Below are 22,450 nucleotides of genomic sequence, written 5' to 3'. Positions count from 1 at the left end.
CTACAAAATATGTATTAACATGACCCAAAGTCGTCCAAGAGGAGAATCTCAATTGAGGGATTGTCCAGATCAGATTGGCCTGTGGATTTGTCTATGAGAGACTGCTTTGATTGGTCATTAATGTGGAAGGGCCCAGCTCATTGTGGGCAGCACTATCCCTAGGCAAGTGGCCCAAGACTGTATAAGAAAGTTATCTAAACATAAGCTTGAAAGAAAGCCAATAAACAATGTTCATCCATGATTGTTGCTTCAAATTCCTATTAGAATTCCTGTGATGACTTCCTTTATAATGAAGTAGAAAATATAAACTAAACCATTTTCATCCTTAAGTTGATTCAGGTCATGGCATTTGTCATAGCAACAGAATGAAAACTAGAACAATATCTCACGTACTTTTATTTTTATAAATTATAAAAATGACCAGACTAATACGTGCTAAATTAAAATTGTATATATGTTAAATACTTAAAGATAAATGTAAGATGAAATAAATATAAGTATGTGTTTGTGGTTGTTTGAAAGAGAATTATCCCATAGGTTCATGTATCTAAATGATTGGTTCCTAGTTGTCAAAAGTGTTTTTGGAAAGATTAGGAAGCCTGACCTTGATGGGGGAGGTGTGTCACTGTTGGATGGGCTTTAAAAAACCCACGTCAAACCGTATCACTCTGTCTCTGCCTCCATGTTGTAGACCAGGGTGTAAACTTTTGGCTACTGCTCCAGCACCATGCCTGCTATCATGGTCCCTACTATGATTGGCATGAACTTACCTGTAAGAGGTACAAGGTCCTTGTGCTTACAGATAAACTCTAGGGAAACCAGGAACGCTAAACATGCAGGGTTGTCTCTTCAAAGGAAAAGATATATAACTTATTTCTGCCCAGAGAGCTGGGAGCAAAGGTGATTAGTAGCCTGGTGACCTTTGCTCTATCTGTATGACCAAGACCACAGTAAATCCTCTCCCTGACCCTTAAGATGTAACATGCAGTTCATCTACAGAACACATCTTTATGGAAGAGGTCACATGTACTTTACAAAGGGTTCCAATGTAATCACGTCTTAAACTTTGTTGTAACTGTGTAATTTAGTTAATTATTACCAGGAAACATTCTTCCAAATTGTGCTGTGCTTAAATATGTCTGAAATAAACAACCAGTGCCAGAGTCTTGAAATTTGAACCAACACCAGCTACTGAGTCATGTTAAACGGGACTTTTTTCTTGTCTGACATGAATTGATACTCTGCTGGCCATGGTGTGAGCAGAGAGTCCCACACTCACCCTCTGAAACTGCAAGCCAGCACCCAATTCAATGCTTTCTTTCGTAAGTTGCCTTGGTGATAGTGTCTCTTCGAAGCAATACAACAGTGAATAAGATACTGTTCTAGTATGATTTTCCTGAACTTTTATATGTAACGAATAATTTTCATGATGTGGATACACCACACAAGTTCTAATCCTCTCTGTATTGCCTCTGCTGGAATTACGTTTTCTTCCAAATTTGATAATACTTTGATAGCTAAGAGATACAAAATGCAAAAAGAGCAAGTGACCACACCCAGATGGATTCCATTCCTTGCAAGGAAAGAGGGTCAAAATGTGAGTGTATCAGCAGAAATAGATCATGTGAGAAACAAACTCCTTCAGAATTGTGAGCTGTCAGAGACCTTGACTATCATCTAGTCTAGTGACTACTCAACTGCTTTATTTCAGATGAACTCATAAGCAGAGGCCAATATAAAGATAGACATGAGGACCTGCTGTAGATACCACAGGCTTCCAGGTCTGAGGCTCTGACTTTCCCTTCCCTCCATGATTCCTCTTTCTAACCAAGGTTATAGTTAAAAAACTACATGGCCATTTCCTGTTATGGAGTCTGATCCACTAGGCTAGAAATAGAACAAGAGCAACTACTTCACATCTGAAAGCAATAAAGTTGCTGAACGCATTTGTCTTAAGTTTTAAGTGTTTATCTTCCCCTCTGATGCTCTCCTTTCACAGGACTGGCTTCCTGCATAAACTTTTTTTTTCCAGTAATGATCTGAATCTCATTTAATAAATATGTAAATCATGAGCAGACAAGATTTATGGTAATTGTTGCCTCTAGGGTTAGCAAAATAATGAACATGACAACTTGGTTATATAAGTTTCTATCTTACAATATCTAGAATTGTAGATGGAAATTTCAAAAGATTCTATCAGTCAAAGGTGTGTCCTGCCATAAAGATACTCAAGTTGTAGGACTGGGGATTGAAATAAGTTGTTTTGGAACAAATAATCAACTAGACAAGAGACAAGTTTTATCTAAGCTTGCATCTCACTGTTTTACAATTTCCATGAGGCGCTGTCTAATTATAGCTCCTTCATTAAGTACTTTTTCCATTTTTGTTTGTTTCTTATAGCAAATAATCATGTAATATATCAAAATATGAAAGATGAAATGCATCAGATAACTACCGTTGAGTACTGTAAAGCAAATTAACAACCCCAACCATATTGGAAGGCTTTAAAGGGCTGTTCTTAAGATGCATTTAACTTCTCAAGGATGACAGCGGTGGAAACAACCATTAGAAGTGAATTATGATAATTATGATGATAAAAAAGTATGTGCATCCATGACTATGCTTTCCACCCACAACCCAAGGAATTAGCTGAGGAAAAAGAGTGATGCTGTACATGATGCACAGGAGGCATGCAACACATGCTTAGTATTAAAGAAACGCATTAATGAAAGAAGAAATATTTAAAAGGGCCTGAGAATGGAGAGACTGAGATAGTACTTAAAGAATATTTAGATATTTTATGCTTTAGGCTACTGGCAAAGTTTAACAAATTTTCATATTAAATTAGTTTTTCCTTAAAAGGTGAAACAGACACATGAGTAAAAAGTGTCTAGATGGGCAATAAAAACCCACCAAAGGTTGAAGGTGGAAAAATTGGAATAGCGAAGAGATGACACTTGAGCTCCCTGTGAAGTGATTCCCTCATTCCTCCAGAGAACTAGAACACTTAACACAAAGGCTCTTTACTCTGCATCCTGTGTTGTTAGGTGTGGTCATCCCAAGAGACCATTTCATTAAGCACAAGTTGTGAGCAGGGGTTCTAAGTTACTTCTAGATTACACTCTGAAAGAGAGGAAAGTGGTCCGTCCATTCCTCTTTGCAAATGGGACTGAATCTGTGGAAGTGAGTCATTAACTACAAGGTGGACAAAGATTCTACATGCAGATTATGGGACAAGAAGGGAGGAACCTTTCCTATGACATCATCAGGTCATTGTATGTCCCTGATCAGCCAGTAGAACTGTCTGGAGGGAAAAGCAAAGTTTACGCCATTTTTAAACCACTATTTCGAGGCTTTACTGTAAGTATCAAACCTGTGTCCTAACTAATATGTAAGGTAAGAAAAAAAAAACACATTAAAATGAGAAAATTCATGGAAAGTAATTCTAGGAGATGCTGGATGAGGGTGGGAATGAGCTTAAATAGGGGGAAATGTCTTAGTTTCAATGTCTGGGGCACTAGGGCAACAGTAGAATGGACAAAATGATGGCAGGAGAAGAGAGGGTGGGGAAACGAAGGATGCCAGATTATAGTGGAAGAGACAAGGGAGATGCTCAGCAAATACCTGGAACCAGGAGTCTGGGACACAGACAGCAGAGGAAATCGAAAATGGAAGATCAGCAAGTTCTTATAGTGTATATATAGTTTACAAGTGAGAAGAGGATATCAGAATAAGATAACATGTACTGTCCAAAATTGAGTAAAGGTCTATTTGCCCACAAATCAGAAAGAGGTGTCCAAACTCAGCACGAGAAAAGTAAAGGCATTTCTCACATAGGAGAGGACTACTAGAAATAGTGGAGAGGGTGCCTGAACAGGCTTACCCAGGGATCAGACCGGTGAATATTCTGTCATCACAGAGCATCTCTCCAATGACTGATGGAAGCAGATGCAGAGATCCACAGACAGAACAAGTACCTGAGCACCCTTTCCTTTGGAAGACACATCCCTGACATCAAGCTCTACTATAGAGCTATAGTAATAAAAACAGCTTGGTACTGGAATAAAAACCAACATGTGGGCCAATGGAATAGAATTGAAGACCCTGATATAAACCCACACACCTATGAACATCTGATTTTTGACAAAGAAGCCAAAACTGTACAATGGAAAAAAGAAAACATCTTCAACAAATGGTTCTGGCATAACTGGATATCAACATGCAGAAGAGTGCAAATAGATCCATATCTATAGCCATGTACAAAACTCAAGTCCAAGTGGATCAAAGACCTCAATATAAAACCAGTTACATTGAACCTGAAAAAAGAGAAAGTAGGAAATAGTCTTGAATAGCATTGGCACAGGAGACTATTTCCTAAATATAACACCAGTAGCACAGACACTGAGAGCAAAAACTAATAAATGGGACCACCTGAAACTGAGAAGCTTTTGTAAGGCAAAGGACACAGTAAATAAGACAAAAATGACTGCCTACAAAATGGAAAAAGATTTTCACCAACCCCACATCTGATAGAGGGTTGATCTACAAAATATATAAAGAACTCAAGAAACTAGACATCAAAATAATGAACAATCCAATTTAAAATTGGGCTATAGACCTAAACAGAATTCTCAAAGGAAGAATTTCAAATGGCTGAAAGACATTTAAGGAATTGTTCCACATCCTTAGTCATCAGGGAGATGCAAATCAAAATGACTCTGAGATACCTTACACCTGTCAGAATCACTAAGATCAAAAGCACTGCAGACAGCTTATATTGGAGGGGATGTGGAGCAAGGGGAACACTCCTCCACTGTTGGTGGGAGTGCAAACTGATAAAGCCACTTTGGAAATCAGCTTGGTGCTTTCTCAGAAAATTGGGAATCAACCTACCTGGAGACCCAGCTATACCACTCTTGGACATATACCCAAGGAATGCCCAATAATATCACAAGGATACATGCTCAACTATGTTCATAGCAGCATTATTCATAATAGCCAGAACCTGGAAACAACCTAGATGCCCCTCAACTGAAGAACGGAATAAAAAAAAATGTGGTACATATACACAATGGAGTACTACTCAGCAGAACAATGACATCATGAAATTTGCAGGCAAATGGATGGAACTAGAAAATATTATCCTGACTGAGGTAACCCAGACTCAGAAGGACAAACATGGTACATACCCACTCATAAGTGGATACTACATTTAAAGCAAAGGATAATCAGACAACAACCCACAACTCCAGAGAAGCTAGCTAACAAGAAAGATCCAAAGAGGCACACATGGATCACCTTGGGAAGGGGAAATAGATAATATCTCCATGAATAAACTGGGGATAAGGGGTGGGCAACGGAGGGTAGGGGATAGGGGTTGAGAATATAAGGGAATGAGATGGTTGAGCTGGAACAGGGATGGAGGAGGAAAGCAATGAAAGAGATACCATGATAGAGGGAGATATCATGGGGATAGAGAGAAACCTGGTGCTAGAGAAGTTGCCAGGAATCCCCAAGGATGACCCCAACTTAGACTAATAAAAATAGTGGAGAGGGTGCCTGAACTGAACTGGTTTGCCCCAGTGATCAGATCAGTGAATACTCTGTCATCACAGAGCTTCTCTCCAATGTCTGATGGAGGCAGATGCAAAGATCCACAGCCAAACATCAGGCAGAGCTTCAGGAGTCCAGTCAAAAAGAGAGGAGGGATTCTATGAGCAAGTGATTCAGGATCATGATGGGGAAACCTACAAAGATGACCAAACCAAACTAGTGGGAACTCATGAAAGTTGGGTCAATGGCTGTGGAGCCTGCATGGGACTGGACTAGGCCCTCTGCATGGCGAGACAGTTGTGTAGTTTGATCTGGTTGGGGGACCCCCTGGCAGCAGGATTAGAATCCATCCCTGGTGCATGACAGGGCTTTCTAGAGCCCACTACCTATGATGGGACACCTTGTGAAGCCTTGAGGCAGGAGGAAGGACTTGGACTTGCCTCTACTGGATGTGCCTCCCCATGGGAGGCCTTGCCTTCTTATGGTGGGGAGTGGGGGTGGGTTGGGATGGGGAGGCTGAGGGGGTGGGAGGAGGGAAGAGGGGAATCTTTGATTGATGTGTAAAATGAATGAAAAAATTTCTTAATAAAAAAAACAAAAAATAAGTCAGAAAAGAACAACATAGAAATGTTTAATGTAAAAAGCCTTTCTTTTCCCAAACTTTTAATGACTATGTGTCTAATACATCCTGTCTGAATGTGCACTTCCTGTAGCTGCACCTTTTCCATGTTAGGGCTTATCTAGCTCTGAGAAAAACAGAAGCTGCAGTGATGAATCACCAAACCTAGTTCTTAAAGCTGCTGCTCCTACTAAAATCTGTGCCTCCAATGTCAGCCATTCTCTCACTGTCGTAGGACCTGTCGGAGAGTCATCAACCTAATATACTGACTGTGTCGATTGCTCTTCTCCTTGCATTGCGACACATTACACAGAACTTGCTGAAAATACCATCTCCTGGACCTTTAGACACCGGAACAACCACACAATCATGAAAACGCATCAATTTTGTGAAAGAGATGATAATAAATAACCCATTATTACAGATGCTGAAGGACTATGAGATTTTTTTTCAGTTGAATGATCTCACCCACTCTCAATGTTGCCCTAAGGGGTTGTTCTCAGCCAGTCATATTCCAATTGTAACAGAAATATCAAATTAGGGTCATGATTGGAGTAGTAGTCCTCAAAATGCTATGTTAAAATCATAAACCCTAGTACCTGTGAATGTAATTGGACTTGGAAGTAGTGATTGCAAGGTGACCGAATAAAGAAAAAAGAACTAGATGAGCCATTAAGCAAATATGGTTGCTGTTCTTACAACAAGAGAGGAAACAGTGTTTCATCTCAAGACCAGCAGATATTAACTGATCTTGTCTAATCACTATGGTGACTGACACCCAGAAGAACAAAGGGAATGTTCATAATATTAGAATAGTATTTCCATGAAAGTTTCTCAAGCTAATCAAATGAAGGGAAAATGATACCAAAAAGGAAAGAGGATGACAGGAGCAAAGAGCTGAGACCCTGAACTCCTGCGCTGGCATCTCGCTGGAGAGAAGACACAGGTGCTAGAATCGAGATGTCTTTGAATAGTGTGATGACCTCTGTGTCACTGAAGAAGTTAAACACCCTCTGTAACCTTCAGTGTACTCATGAGTAGAACAAGACTAACACTTTCACCAAATTCACACAGCATGAACTCAGTAACGACTAGCAATGTCACCCCTTATCTCAATGTTGGTCCAAACTGGCGTTTTGCTCAGGAAGAAATAACCACCCTCACAAGGACTCTGCTTTTTCTCTATTACTCATAAAGAAATTAGACCAATAGAAAGATGAGTCAACTCTAAAACACACTCATGTGCTGTAAAACTTACTTCTATAGCCACAATATATCCAATTGGAAATTATTCTCAAATTTTGTTGGTAGGAATGTTTTAAAATATATTAATTCCTTTCTTGTTTGTTTAAATATTCATATGTAGTAATCAGTATCTATTTAGAAGATATTGGATAGAGTAATATTTTTTAATCATTGGGCTGCTTGCAGCTTTTATGAACATTAAATATCATTAGATAATACATTATATTATTTTTAGTATATAAGTAACAGTAATTTCTTATGGTAAAAGCACGCTTATCCCATAACATTATCTTTTTAAAAATTTGCTTTATCTTATTGAGTAGCCTGAGGTGTAAGAAACACTGAAATACCCAATCCTCAAACATAAGTGCCTTGTATATAAAGAGGATTATGAAATGAGTGGGTTTTAAATAAATGGTAATATTGATTGCAAGAACATGTCAATTCCTGGGATTTGTCTTTTCCATTTAAAAGCCAGCTCCAGATCTATTTTTCTGAATAAACCACACATTTCCAGATGAAAACACATTCTCTTTAACTGCTTAATATAGACACAATCAGCCTTTAGTCTGTTCAAAGCCATGGGGACTGTATCTTCCTCATTGAGTCTAACATCTTTTCTGTGGTTTGGACCCTAAATGTACCCTAGCAGTCCTTACTCCTCATAGAGGAATTATGAAGGGGAAGTGGAAACCTTATGAGGATGCAGAGCAGATCCAAGGTCATTGGAGACAGACCTTCGAAGTAGACAGTGGAACTCTACTCTTCATGTTCCGGGCCATTCCATAGATAAAGGAATGAGATTCCCTCTGCCATGGAGTCCCCATTATGACAAGGCTGCTTTTGGGATCTAAAAACAATAGAGTCAACCGAATGTGGATTAGAACCTACAAACATTCCCCATTCACTAATTGATGGTTAGTGAAGGCATGTGCCACAGAATAGATTTCTGCCTAACACATTACTTATGCACCCTGACAGCTCTTAGCCCTGAGTCCTAAGAACAGAGAATGTGACTTATGTTGGGGCTTGGGCTTATAAGGGAACAGGGGTCCAGGACCATGGAATTTTGGAATTAAAATAGCTTTAACCTCTTTTATCTCACTTGTCCAATTCTGCACCTGAACTCCAACAAGCCTTTTTCTCTGAGCAAGTTGCTGGAGTAAGTAAAGGAAGAATTAGATCAGGTCTTCTACGATCTGGGGCACTCTTCTTTTCACTACATCATTTTGTCTTTCAAGGCATAGCACAATCCCAGTTTCTTTGTTCTTGTCCACAGTAATGAAAGTGTATAATAAACCCATCATCTTTTTTTATTAACTTTTATTAGTTCTTTGTGGTTTTTACATCATGCATCCTGATCCTGCCCTTCTTTCCATTCACCCTTCTTCCCATGCCCCCCACCCCATATCTGCCCTCTGCCCTTGCAATCTGTGCCCCCACAAAGAAAAACAAAATTTAAAAGGAAAACCAAAAATCAAACCACACCAAGCAACAAAAAAGCAAAACTAAGCAGAACAAGAAAGAAGAAAGGAAGAAAGGAAGGAAGGAAGGAAGGAAAAAAAAAAGGAAGAAAGAAAAAAAAACAAAAAAGTCTTTTTGTTCCTTTGCTGTGGAAGCTGTGGTGTGGCCCAGTGAGTCACACACACATTTCACCCTTTAGTCCCTTTATATTCATTTGTGAGTGTTCATTGCCATGGGTCATCAGTCTGGCTCAAGGCCTCTGTCACCTGTCACACCATCCATAATAGGCTCTCACCAGAGCTCCCCTCAGGACTTCCTATGTTGTCCTATGTCATGGAGATTCTGCAGATTTGGATCTATAGGCTCCTCTGCTGTGGATATTGCTCTGTATAAAGAAAATGCTGATTGGCCAGTAGCCAGGCAGGAAGTATAGGCAGGACAAGCAGAGAAGAGAATTCTGGGAACAGGAAGGCTGAGTCAGGAGACGCTGCCGGACGCTGCCATGAGTACCAACATGTAAGATACTGGTAAGCCATGAGCCATGTGGCAAGGTATAGAGTTATAGAAATGGGTTAATTTAAGATAGAAGAACTAGATAACAAGAAGCCTGCCATGGCCATACAGTTTGTAAGCAATATAAGTCTCTGTGTGTTTATTCAGTTGGGTCTGAGCGGCTTCGGGACTGGAGGGTGAGGGAGATTTGTCCTGACCGTGGGCCAGGCAGGACTGGAGGAAACTCCAGCTACACTCCTCCCTTCTCATGGTCTAACAGTTCACAGATGAGGTGAATGTTGGGGTGGGCCAACTCACAGCTCATGATCTCCCTCCTCCCCTGGAAACCCAGGCTGTGGACATCAGCACAGACTCCAGCTGCAGCAGGACCACAGACCTAGACATGGTCCTCAGCAGCTGCTCCAGCCCAGACACCACCATCGACCAGTTGGCAGAACAGACCACCCAGATCTGTTTGGCCCAGGTGGTGGAAACACTTTGAGGGTGTTCAGAAATAATGGCAAAGGATTATATTTAATTCATTCAAAAATCTGCTTGACATTTTCTAATTAATTTGTACAGGAAAATTAACATGGCTGATAATTTCTGTGTCCTTGAAAAACATGTTAATATTATGACATACAGGATAAATGTTTCCATTTCTTTTTCTTTGTAGATATCTGTCCTGTGTTATGTCAGACAAAGGATTATTGTTTTACTTCACTTGTCTTTTTGTTCCTTTTCTTTTTTATTCATTCATTTATTTATATTGTTTGTTTCATTTCTTTTTTGAGACAGTCTCTCTATATAGTCCTGGCTTTCCTAGAACTCACTATATAGATCATAATGGCCTTGAACTCACAGAGATCCACATAGCCCTGCCTCCTGAGTACTGGAATTAAAGGCATACGTCACCATGCCCAGCTCTGTTTTATGACAGATCATTAAATCACTATTACCCATCCATTTCAAGACCTCACCCCTTCTTGATAAGCTATTGGTTAAATGCAAGTCATATACACAGACAACTTTATATTAAGAAAAGTTTGACATTAAGAACTTACTAAGCTTGGGTTTTAAGAACTGATTAAGAATATGTCTCTTTACAAACATGGAAAACTTTTTCTTAATCTGAAAGACATCAGAGAATTATATTTTCTTTTTCTAAGTTAAAGTTAGTTAATGCTTATGTAAATGGGAGCTGTACAAGTAATTTTAGGTAACATAAAGAACTAAGAGGTCTTGCAAAATGATCTCACATTTTATCATCAGTATCTTGGTTACTCATGATATCCTCCAAGGCATAACTTTTTTTTAATCTCCTCTGAGAGAAACCCAGCATGGTTAGGGATGACCATGCCCAGTGCAAGTTCCTTTGAAAACATCCTTCCAAAGAATACTAACATTGGCACTAACTCTTTGTGAGAGCTGATTTTGCTTGTCAGCTTGACTGGGTTAAGAAATATCCTATCCATTAATGAGACACATCTTTGGGTGTATCTGTGAAGACATTTCCACAGGTTCAACAGCAAAGGAAAGGTCCACCCTGGATGTAAGCAGCAGCATCTCATGAGATGGGGTCCGGGACTGAGTAAAACGGAATGAAAGAGAAGAGGAGAGAGCCAGCTGAGTGCCAGCATTTCCTGTCTTTCTTCTTTTCTTCTTCTTTCTTCTTCTTTTCTTCTTCTCCTCCTCCTCTTTGTTCCTCCTCCTCCTCTTTGTTCCTCCTCCTCTTCTTCCTCTTCTTCTCCTCCTTCTCTCCCTCTTCCTCTTCTTTGTCTTCTTCTCCTCATCCCCATCCCTTTTTTCTTTGATTATTTTGGGATTTCACCCCATCAAGCTTGCTTCCAACTCCTCCAATGTCCACTCCCTGCTTGTGGTCTCCCCTCCAAAAAAAAAAAAAAAGGAAAAAAAAAACCCATCCAATTTGTGTTGTTCATATAGTTACTGGAGCATGGTCAAAATCACAGTGGCCAGCCCCTTAAGAAAAGTGAGTCCTTCCCCACCCCACACCATTAGCCATCAGTTATGGAGAACTACTACTCTTCAGCATCCTTATCACAATTTTTAAGGCTTCTCTTCAGTGACTTCCAGTCCAGGTTGTTACTCTTTCTGGGGGTTTGCTGGGGGTAGGGATTGTCATAGAAGACTTCTATGTCTCTCTTTCTCAACTGTGAGTCTGCAGTCATCAATACCACTGCAGAAGAAGCTTCCTTGTCCTTTCCAGTCAGCAGGAGCACCATTCATGGACTTCCACATGATATCTGGCAACAGCACAGGCCACATCTGGCCTCTGGGGACGGACCTCAGCATAGTACAGGCCACGAACATCAATACCAACACCTGTGGCAACCCAGCCCATGGATATCAATATGGCTTTAGATAGCAGTACAAACAATAGGCATCCACACGGCTTTTGGTAGTAACATGGGCCACAGATATCAACTCGGTCCTCGGCTGCAGCAGGACCATGGACTCAGACTTGGCCCCTGGCAGCAGTTCAGATCACGGACGTCAACTTTGTCCTCATAATGGTCTTCATTCCACTTCTTGGTTTACAGAGATTCACAGAGTTCTACTAACGCACTCTTCTTTCTATTGAACCCTTCCCTGCCTTCCCTGCTGGATCCTTTTACATCACGAGCCAAAATAAGCCTTGCCTCCCTTTAGTTTTTTTTTTTCCCCCCTAGGTGTTTGGTATAAGTGATGAGAAAAGTAATGATACACGTAATTTCTTGGCTTTTAAAAATAAATTAAGTGTATTTTATGTTTTTATAGATCTTTATTATCTTTGCTGAATCAGTTAATAAATACTAATTCTCAAGAGAAATATAGATCTACATCAAAAGTGATTTTTCAGTATCTAGAACCACTCATTTCCTGTAACATGAGACCCAAACATTATTTACTCAAAAAGCCCACATGACCCTATTTGATAAAGTCTAGTTTTCATTTCTCATGAAAACCATCTTAATTAAAAATTTTAAATAACCCCATCCCATTCTTTAATACTCTCATAAAATGTTAGCTCCTTAACATTGGCACTCAATGTTAATGTTAAATTAACATTTTGAGGTGGTCTGCAATGCTCAATCCATTTGTTAAATTGGGGTTGAGCAAATAAACGGTATTGCTAACATTGCTTTGAATGTACAGGAACTATGAGAAAAATCTTTCTGAATTTTGTTGTTTTTCAGCACTAAATAGCACTAATGGGCAACAATCACTGATGTTTCTATTTTATACACAAGCACCAAGCTCTAAGACATTAAATAAAACACCCAAACTTTCTCATTTAGAAAGTTTAGGGGTGACAAAAATAATCCCCCACTCTAAGGTAGCAGTAATAGTACTAAAATTAGTGTCAATGATAATAACATCATGGAGCAATTGCTATGGCAATACAAAGTTTTAAGTATGCATATAAAATGCTAACCTGACTAATCTTCCTAACAATTTTATAAATCACACAATATTAGCCCTAATTTCCATGAGCATTGTTAGTTCTTTTATGTAAGTCGTGAAATGCCTGGCTGAATCAGCTTAAGAGGAAGTGTTTTTGTTTTCGGTTTGTGGAGTCTTTTCTCAGTCATGCTTTCCTGACCCCATTGCATAGGCAGAGCATCACAGCAGCAGGAATAGGGGGCAGAAGAGAGCTGGTTACTTTCATGGTGGCCAGGAAAGGGCCAAGAATAAGACACCCCCAAATCCTTGTCCCATTGACCTAATTTCTCCAGCTGGGCCTCAACTTCTAACGTTTTCAAGATGCTGCTTCCAAGGAACCAAATATTCAGAATCTGAGACTGTGGAGAACTTCATAGGCACACTGTAACAAGAACACCAAGTATCTTCTTCTGCCCTTGTCTCGATAGTCTCAATTTATAGGAACTTTTCCCGATTGTCCCCATAAGTGAGAAGACAAAAAAGAATGGTAAACTTAGGGCCTTATCAACGAAACAGAACAAAACAAAAACAACAACAAAAAACTAAAGTTCTAACTTGGTTGGAAACCTGGCTAAAGGTTTATATATTTATATATTATATAAAATATAATAGAGGTAATTTGTATGTTGTTTCTTTAAACAACCAAAAGATGTTACCAAATAGGCATTATTATAACATTTTCAAGATAGGTACGATCACCCCCATTTTATCAATGACAAGCAGCCTGGTTGGGGTCGGGGGACTTTCAAATACACAAGCTCAGAATTGACAGTGTCAAGATTTGAACTCAGATCATGAATCGAATACAAATACATCAACCACTGTTGCTTGTGCTGTCTAAAACAAACAACAAAACCATGTAGGATTTGGTAATATCCGTGGCTTCAGGCATCAACTGGGGTTAAAACACACTCACCATATGGGAAAGATATCACTGTGGTATCTGGCATGATGCACAGAGTATAATAGTAGAACTGGAATGTCTGAATGCTATCCTGTATAGCACAGCTATCTATTGTCATTAGTCAAAGTCCATATCTTTAGGTATGTCTTGCAGTGACTCCAGCATGAATCACACCATTCTTGCATTGGAAAATTGATTTTGAGAGAAATGTTTTAGCTCACTGAGTCCATCAAGGTGTGGCTGAAAGTGAGTGTTTAAATCAGTCTACTCCCTAATCTTTTAAAATTTAGAAATACACAACTGAAAAAAAATAGCTCGATAAATACAAATATAGTTTCCTGTGTGTGTGGAGGGGGAACATTGGAAACAAAATTCCAAGAAATTCTAAGTTATGGTGAATCCAGAAGCAGGCATCGCAGACCACCTCAACATGAGAGAATCCAAACACAAATATTCGTTTGCACATTAGACCCTCTACAAATGCCACAGGCTACACTCAAAATTAAAGCCACACCAGATAGGATACATATTATCCTATCATCAGTCATTTGCAATGAAAGATACCACAACACATTTCAACTCTAGTTTGCTATGAACAGCTACAGTTTGGAGGTAAACCATGCCCCGTGTAGATTGAAGCTGACTGACTAAAAATAACAACGCGTTTATCAGCATTTTGGTGACACTCAGGAGTGCTCCCAATGGATATATAGCCGAGAGCAACCATTTCAGAGGCAAGTTTTATTGGGTAAAGGCCAACAACCAAGGCTAACTGTTGGGGTTTAAATCTGAAATGGCATCCACAGACAGGCACATCTTTTCAATGCTCAGTGATGCTATTTCAAAATCTGAATCCTTTAGGAAATGGGGCCTGGATGGCTGAAGTGAGTCACTGGAAACTGGACTTAGAAGAGTATACCTGCCTCCGGAGGCATCTCTCTCTCTGCCTCTTTTTGTGCTCATGTGAACAGCCACAACTGCCGACTTCCACCACCACGCCCTCCTCTGCGCCTTCCCCACCACGGTGGACTAAGACACTTGAAAGCAGAAGCAGAACTAAACTTGCCCTCCCTTAAGTTGCTTCTAGGAGGTGTTTTGTCACCACGAGAAGGAAAGTTAGCTATTATAATCAAGTAACTATCTGAAAGCTGGGAGAGCTGTTTCACTCATTTAACTAGAAGCTCTCTGGGATAACCCCCTAAGAGCGAAAAAGGCGACAGAACATATGATATATATGTGCTTCACAAGAGATATGAAGGGGAAAACCATGCTGTTAAAACGTTAAGTCAAGATGAACGTAGATCAAACCGGGAGGCCAGAGAAGCCTCTAAGGAGGTCAATGAGGAAAGGAGGCCTGGAAAATCTACTGTGTGTGTGTAGACACAGCCATGGGTGATCTCGCCTTCAATAGAATGACTCAATTTATCTGACTTCACATCCGTTTTTACATCTTGATGCCACGCCTCCAACTTGAGGATGTCTTTGTTACTCTTCTGGTCCTCCCTTTAGGATTAACAATTCCCCCACAGTCCTCTGGCCCCCTCATTCCTCTCGGCTGGGTCCTGGATGTCTAGAGCATGTCTAGAGCAGTGGATGATGGTTCTTTTCGTTGAGGAGCCAGGGGCAGTGTGAATCAACTGGTCAAGTGGACAAGTGAGAACAAATGTAAACTCTTTCCCTCAGCTTCAAATATTGCATTAAAATTGAATGCATAAGCAAAATGTACTGAATTCCTATGATATTTTGTGTCAACTGAGGTACAATGTGCTTTAATTTCTTAGTGCAGTTTTGTTAAATCAAAGTGATATTTATGTAACGGCTGTTTTAAAGAACACTTAAATATTAAATGACATCTACATAACACAATGTTCTTTTATAGCTTTACCAGATCTGTTATTTCATAGAGGCAAAAGTTATGTTGACCAGATTCTACATGTACATATATTAGCCTCATAACCAAACTTTAAAAAATACATTATTTAGATGTAACCCCAATAATAAAGAAGAAAATTTATTAAAATATTATATATAAAAGAAAAGAAAACTCACAATACCATGAAACATAAGATTATTATCAAGTGAGAGAAAACCCCAAAATAATACTCTTTTCTTTTGAAGTCAAAATTTCTAATTCCACACATTTTCTTAAGTTTTTAAGCTTTTAAGTATTACAATTCTATATGTTCACAAAACACAAACAATTGTTTCTTTGTCAGTATTTTATAGGTAAAAGAATAAAGCCTATGATTAATATTTGCCTATGAAGTACTTTATAAGAGTTATTTAATTTTAAACAAATTACACTCATGAACATGATACATATTAAAGTTATTTAAGATTACTCTCTAGAAATGATATCTTTTCTGTAAAACTCACCATAATTACTAACTATATATTTGTATGTTTGTTTATGTCTGTCATCTCTTCTAAGCTGAGAAAGTTTCCAACCTAAAATTGACTCACATTTTGTTTTTGCTTCAATAGAAAGCAAAATACATTCTCCAGAAACTATATTTGAAATTTTGATCTTTTTCTGAAACCAGTGGCACATAGTGGGATACTATCTATAGATGCTGAGCAGTAGCAATGAGTGGCTACCAGCTGGGCAGAATCAGTGACACACAGTCTGTGTGCTCTACACTGTAGAGTTGTGGGAATGTTGTATGGAGTAGGTCAGGTGTATTAAATGTACTTTTAATACAAGGTACTTTTGATTAATTAATGCCTTATAATGCAGGAGTCAAATGAAAGAGCATTCTAGCTGACTTCTGCAAACAGGGAAAGAAAAAATTAACTTAGGGCTTGAAAATCCCAAATCAAGCTCTGCATAAAGGACCTGAAATCTATGTATTCTCCCAGATAAGTCTTTGTATCCTATAATTATGGAAACTATGTTTCAAGCCCAGAGGCTTATCCTTTTAAGTTGGCTATAACACAAAATAAATTTCCTACCTCACACAATTATTTCCCTGAAAGTAAACCATTAGCAGGAAGAAATGGGATCTAGACACCTAAGCTGCAGACAGATGGAATGTCCCAGTGAAGCCTGGGAGAGCAACACCCTCAATGCTGGTTGATTTTTTTCACCACTAGAGAGACCTTCTATACTGTAAGGAGGTTAACCCTGCCTCACCTAAAACTTGTATATCTGATGTCAGTAACTTGCAAATAAATGATGTTCTCCTCAGGACCCACTCTACTTCGCAGACTCCAGAAGGTAAAGCACAATATATGCCCAATGCCAAAGAAACAAACATTTTCCCAATTTATATAGATATAAATATGGGGAATGGTGGAGGACTAGGTAGGACTTAAGTGTATGCAGTGCTCACTGGACAAGAAATCAAACCAGAACAATCTGGCTTGTGGAGACTGTACTCTTACTTGTTGATTTTGGTGCCACTAGGGAGGAAAAAGCTAACTTGCTAAAATCCTCCTTCATCGTTATAAACAAAAGAACGCTGGTACTGGTGAGCACTACTCACATCATCACAAGCCTTCACCCAGCCTCAGAAAAGCCAGTCTACAGAGCAAACTTCCCTTCATGAAAGCAGGAGAAATGACTCGATACTGACAAGAGTTATTTGTTTACCTGTCCCCTACCCTTATGGTGACTACACCAAGGAAAGGAAGTTAATCATTCCGTTCACAAATTACTGGACAGTAGCTCCAAAATGACACCATTAGCAAGAGTCCTAAACATCACTTGGTCTACCAGCCTGTACGAACTCAGAGAGATTGGGTGGGTGGTGAAGTTTTAGCTCAGGTGAACAGGCTAGCGTGTCCCAAACCCAGTTCATGGCTATTCCCTCATTGCAGTATATATTATTGGACTATGTATATTTAAAGCAACCGGTACAATTTCTTCATTGCTTTTCTGCGTGTGTTATTACAGTAGGACTATTCGAGTAGAAACTTCTACCGTTTGTGCATGGTAAGACAAAACAAAACCAGATTTCCGAACTTTGCAGAGAGATTCATGATGCTGTCAAGGAATTGAAAGGTACACCTGTAAATTCCCACTACCCTCCCAGTTAGTTCTCCTAGTTGGCCTGTGTGGACTTTTCCATACATGCTGAATTCCTAGAGGTTTAATAGTGTGAAGCATTTCAGTAAATTCCCTCAAAGGTAAAATGAAAGTCACACTTGCTCCCAATACCCTCCCCAGTGAAGCACAAAGTCAAATGGGTCCCTAGATTTGGAAAGCAACACATTTTAGCTTATGTGTGCTGCTCTGGCCCATTTATTTAGTGGTCACAAAAACTGCAGGTTAGAAGTATGTCTATGAATAAGAGAGGGCTCTGCAAAAAGGCCAGGCTGCCATGTTCTGCCATTTGGGGCTTATGACTCATCAGATCTGATGGTGCTTTATGTGCCAGTAGCTATCAGGGATGCTGTTTGGAGCCCATAGCAGACCCTACAAGGGAATCACAGTGAACACTGAGGACTCTTCTGCAGATAGCTACCTTCCCTTGGAGAAATGGCATTGAACTTTTTTACTAAGTCTTAGTAGTAAAGTCTCCCATGGGCCACCACCTTACCATAAGCATCATGAACCCACTAGTTGGACCCACTAGTACAAAAGAACTTCAATTCTAAATGGGCACCATGTGTATAAGACTGAACTCAAGCCAGTCCTAATAACACAAATAATTTAAGCAGGAGCTAGTCCAGGTGTCCATAATCTATATTAATGTCTTATTACCTTCTTTCCCATCAGCTCACACATATGGCTTCATCGAGACTTTGTTATAACACATTGGCAGGAAGAGAAGCTCGAGTCTGGCTTATAGATGTTTGTGCATGATACGGAAGTGCTATATGTGGGTAGACAGCTATTGCGGTATAGCTTCTTTTGAATGTACCCCTGAAAGATAGTGTGGGTCTCTACCAGGCAAAGAATGATAACGTAGTGTGCCTGCTTGAAAGCAAAAAGAATAATGAATGGTTGGAAGAGAAGTTTGTGTTAATGCATACCAGCTCTGGCTGTGTGCCCAGTTTAGAAAAAGGAACTATAATTAGGAGTATTTATTTTATTGTATGTGTGTAGTTTTGCTTTTATCTTCCCTTTAAGCACTTATCATCTAACCTTTATGACACATAGCTATTATAGCTGCATCATGGTGTCTAAGTAATATGATGTAAAGAATAGTGACTATCACATAGTGGCATATTTTCTTCCCAGAAATGGTTAGTATGGTTTTGATTACAAAACATGCTTCAAAAGAGTTGTATCATAATACTCAAGAATGACTCATTCATTGTCCCTGAGATTAAAGGTGGTTTAATAAGAGGTATAAGGGTGCTAAGCTGACGAAGGTTGGACTTTGATGACAGTTCCGTGACAGTCAGTTTGTTGAAGTCATTGTCCTCAATGATCTATCACACACTGACGTAGGAGTTGCTGTGAGGTGTTTTGTAGACATCATAGCATCTGCAATCAACTGACTTTAAGAAGTTTATCCTTAGCAATCACAGTAGACCAGATCCAATCCCTCGAAAGGCTTGAGAGCAGAATGAGGGTTTGCTAAGATGAAATTATATCCATCTATGGAAAGACATGTCAACTATGGCTCCAGAGTTTCTGGTCAACCCTTCTGCCAGCTCCTGAAGTCACTTCAGGCGTGGATCTGGACAGATACAATTATTTCATACTATGAGGATAAGTAAGAACAGAGCATATTTTAAGTATGAGATTTCTAATAATAAGGGAAAGCTGTCTCTCGTTGTGAATCCTCGGGGAGAACTAAAATTACAGTATTGTATGAAGAACAGACACATTGAGAAAGTAAAGCCCCATATAGTGAATAACCTGCCCCAAAGCTGTACAGAAGTTCAGAATTCAAACCATTGCATTCCATGAGAATGAAGTAAATTAAATAATCACTTAAATTAATTGCCATTTGCTAACTGAATGCAGTCACCTTCACAAAGAATGCATATTTGAATAACGAAACATGGATTTTTCCCCTCATTAAAAAGTCATTGAAAAAACTGATAAAAGTTTCAAAACGTCATAGTAACCCACTAAAATGGTTTTTTCTTTTCTAGAGATACAGCATTGGAGTGATGCCTCAGTAGTTACACTTGCTGCTCTTCTGAAGGTCCTGAGGTCAGTTTCTAGCATCCATGTCAGGAAGCTCATGACCATTTTTAACTCCAGTTCCCAAGGATCCATTTCCCCTTTCTGGCTCCACAGGTACCAGGCATACACATGATACATATACCCACATGAAGGCACACCGTATTTACACATAATATAAAGAACAAATAAATCTGCTTTGGAACGTAAAGCAGGAGAATGCTTGAATTTTGTTTTGAGGGTTTTTCCATTGATCACAGATACATCAGTATATGTAAGGTCTGAGCTCAACAACCGAAGGTTATTTAAATCTGAACTCAGGCAAGTCAGTGTCCAGCATCCTCTTCCTCCTTAGTTTGATACAGAATATCTCCACGTAAGAGACTATGGCATGACTGTCCCTGCCAGGAGAAAGGCCAGGTCACATTCATGTCACTATAAGGAAATTAACTCAGCAGCTTCCACTGTTTCTCTTCCTCTGCAAGCAGGCTTCAGCAGTGAGCAACCACCTGCCTCTGTTATTTTCTCTGATAGATGACCTCTTTCCAGGGAAAAATCCAAAAAGCCTAGGAATAACACACCTATGTTCCACGTGTCACTTAACCTTGTCTGCAGGTGAGCAGCTCCAACTGTCAGGAATCCCGGCTGTTCTGCAAGTTACTGAATCTTTCCATTATGAAACTGGCCAAGCCAATACCAAGTTGCCTTCTAATCATCCTCGTTAGCAATAAAGGACACTTATTGTTTAATTCACTTGAGTTTTACAAATCATAGAAAGGAGTCACATGACCCTTGACTGAAGAATTTCAAAGTCAGTATCTACGAAGACCAGCCTGGCTCCCTTCACCAACAATCCTCAATCTCCATCACTCCCAAACCAGAAATAGCACACTTTTATTGTACAGTGACCTGCAGCCTCTGCTTTAGCATCCTGGATGGCTCACTATCACTTCCACCTAATTTCATCCCTGGGGTCCCAGCATCTAGACCAGACACTGGTTATCTTCCCAGATATCACCTGCCTCCAGACTCCGTGTCACCATGGCTGACCCACATGCTGGGATACCATCTGCTGTGCCTTGCTGGTCCTCATGGACTCTGACCTCTTAGCTGTCAGATCCACCTCAGTTGCCATCATCTTCTTCCCTGATAAGGAGCCTGCTGACTTACTTGGATAATCTCCCATCAGTTAAAGTAAATTCCAATTCCAGTGGCTTCATGCATTCTGATGGTAATGATGAGGAGGGGCCTTTAAAGAATACAAACTGATACATTCCTCTACCAAGCTCTTCTAATAATAGTCTACTATTCTCTGCCTTATGTCTAAATCAGAAAATATTCCAATTGAACATGTTTCAAGCATAATTGAAACAGATAGTTTGTTTACTAGTTACTGGTAAGTGATAAGTCAAGTACTAAATTGAGCTTAAAAAATCTGATAAACAGTGGAAAGTTCTCACAGACAGGGGTAAAAAATCAATCATCAAATCAACATTACAAACAGCCTACTAGCCAAAGCACATATGTAAAGACATGAGTTTAACCCCTCATGATGGAAACAAAATGTCTGCACAATTAAGAAACTATTTTCAAAGCAGTTGCAGATTTTTGTTATCATATATGAGGCTATGAAATGGTTAAATATTTTATCATGCTTTTACAACAGTTCTTTAGTTCTACAAATAATCTTTGGTTTAAAAAAGACAAAGAGATATAATCATCAATGTTCACTCTATTGCTATTAAAATTTTGCCTACAATGTATTCATCAACATAAGCTTAGTAAGTTAAAGATCAATGGGGGGGTGGGGGGGAACAGCCTTAAAATGATGGAATCTCCTAACTGGAAAACTTCAAAAATATCACAGCAAGTAACATCAAATAATACTTTATTAAGTAGCCATATAAGGAAACATCCTAAATACAATACAAAGGACAATGGATTTCATTTTAATAACCTTAGGCAAGAAGTACTAATATTGTTCTATTTTACAGATAATAGTAACACGAATCTTAAAAGGTCTTATTAATTTAAAAAAACAAACAAACAAACAAACAAACCCAGAGCCAGATATTGGAGTGAAAGCTGAAAGATCAGAGAAATAGAACAAACCAGCCACGTTCTTACCTCTATGAAATCCTCGGCCTCAAAAGAGAGACTTCCTGGTTACTTATGCCTTATATACCTTCCTGTGCCCCGCCATCTTACTTCCTTCCTAGTGCTGAGATTTAAGGCATGTGCCACCACACCTGGCTCTGTTCCCAGTGTGGCCTTGAACTCACAGAGACCTGGATGGATCTCTTCCTCCTGAATGCTAGGATTAAAGGCATGTGCTACCACTGCCTGACCTCTATGTGTAATATAGTGGCTGGCTTTGTCCTCTGATCCCCAGGCAAGCTTTATTGGAGTACACAATATATCACCACACCGAGGCATAAGGATTAAATAATATGCCTGAGTCCATGTAGCTCAAAAAGCGAACAAGGGAAACTCAAGATTAGCAACCCATGACTTAGCTTACTACACTGTGCTTTCCCTCAGAATGATTTCAAAGACTACTGTAGCCAGATAGTACCAAAGCATGGTAGGAAAGAGATTTAATTTCCAATTTTCAGGCTCCATCTAAAAAAAATCTTCATGGAGTTTA

The 22,450-nt window shown here is 39.4% G+C and overlaps 1 protein-coding gene across 9 annotated transcripts in view; it reads right to left on the bottom strand.

Moving 5' to 3' along the window:
* The window catches only part of Pkib (cAMP-dependent protein kinase inhibitor beta), a 102,765-nt gene that overhangs the window by 47,414 nt on the left and 32,901 nt on the right, over positions 1-22,450 (bottom strand). The window lies entirely within an intron of this gene.

This window comes from Peromyscus maniculatus, chromosome 16 (assembly GCF_049852395.1).
Source record: "Peromyscus maniculatus bairdii isolate BWxNUB_F1_BW_parent chromosome 16, HU_Pman_BW_mat_3.1, whole genome shotgun sequence".
NCBI lineage: Eukaryota > Metazoa > Chordata > Mammalia > Rodentia > Cricetidae > Peromyscus > Peromyscus maniculatus.
Note: the sequence above shows the minus strand (reverse complement) of the source record. Positions and strands in the feature narration are given on the sequence as shown.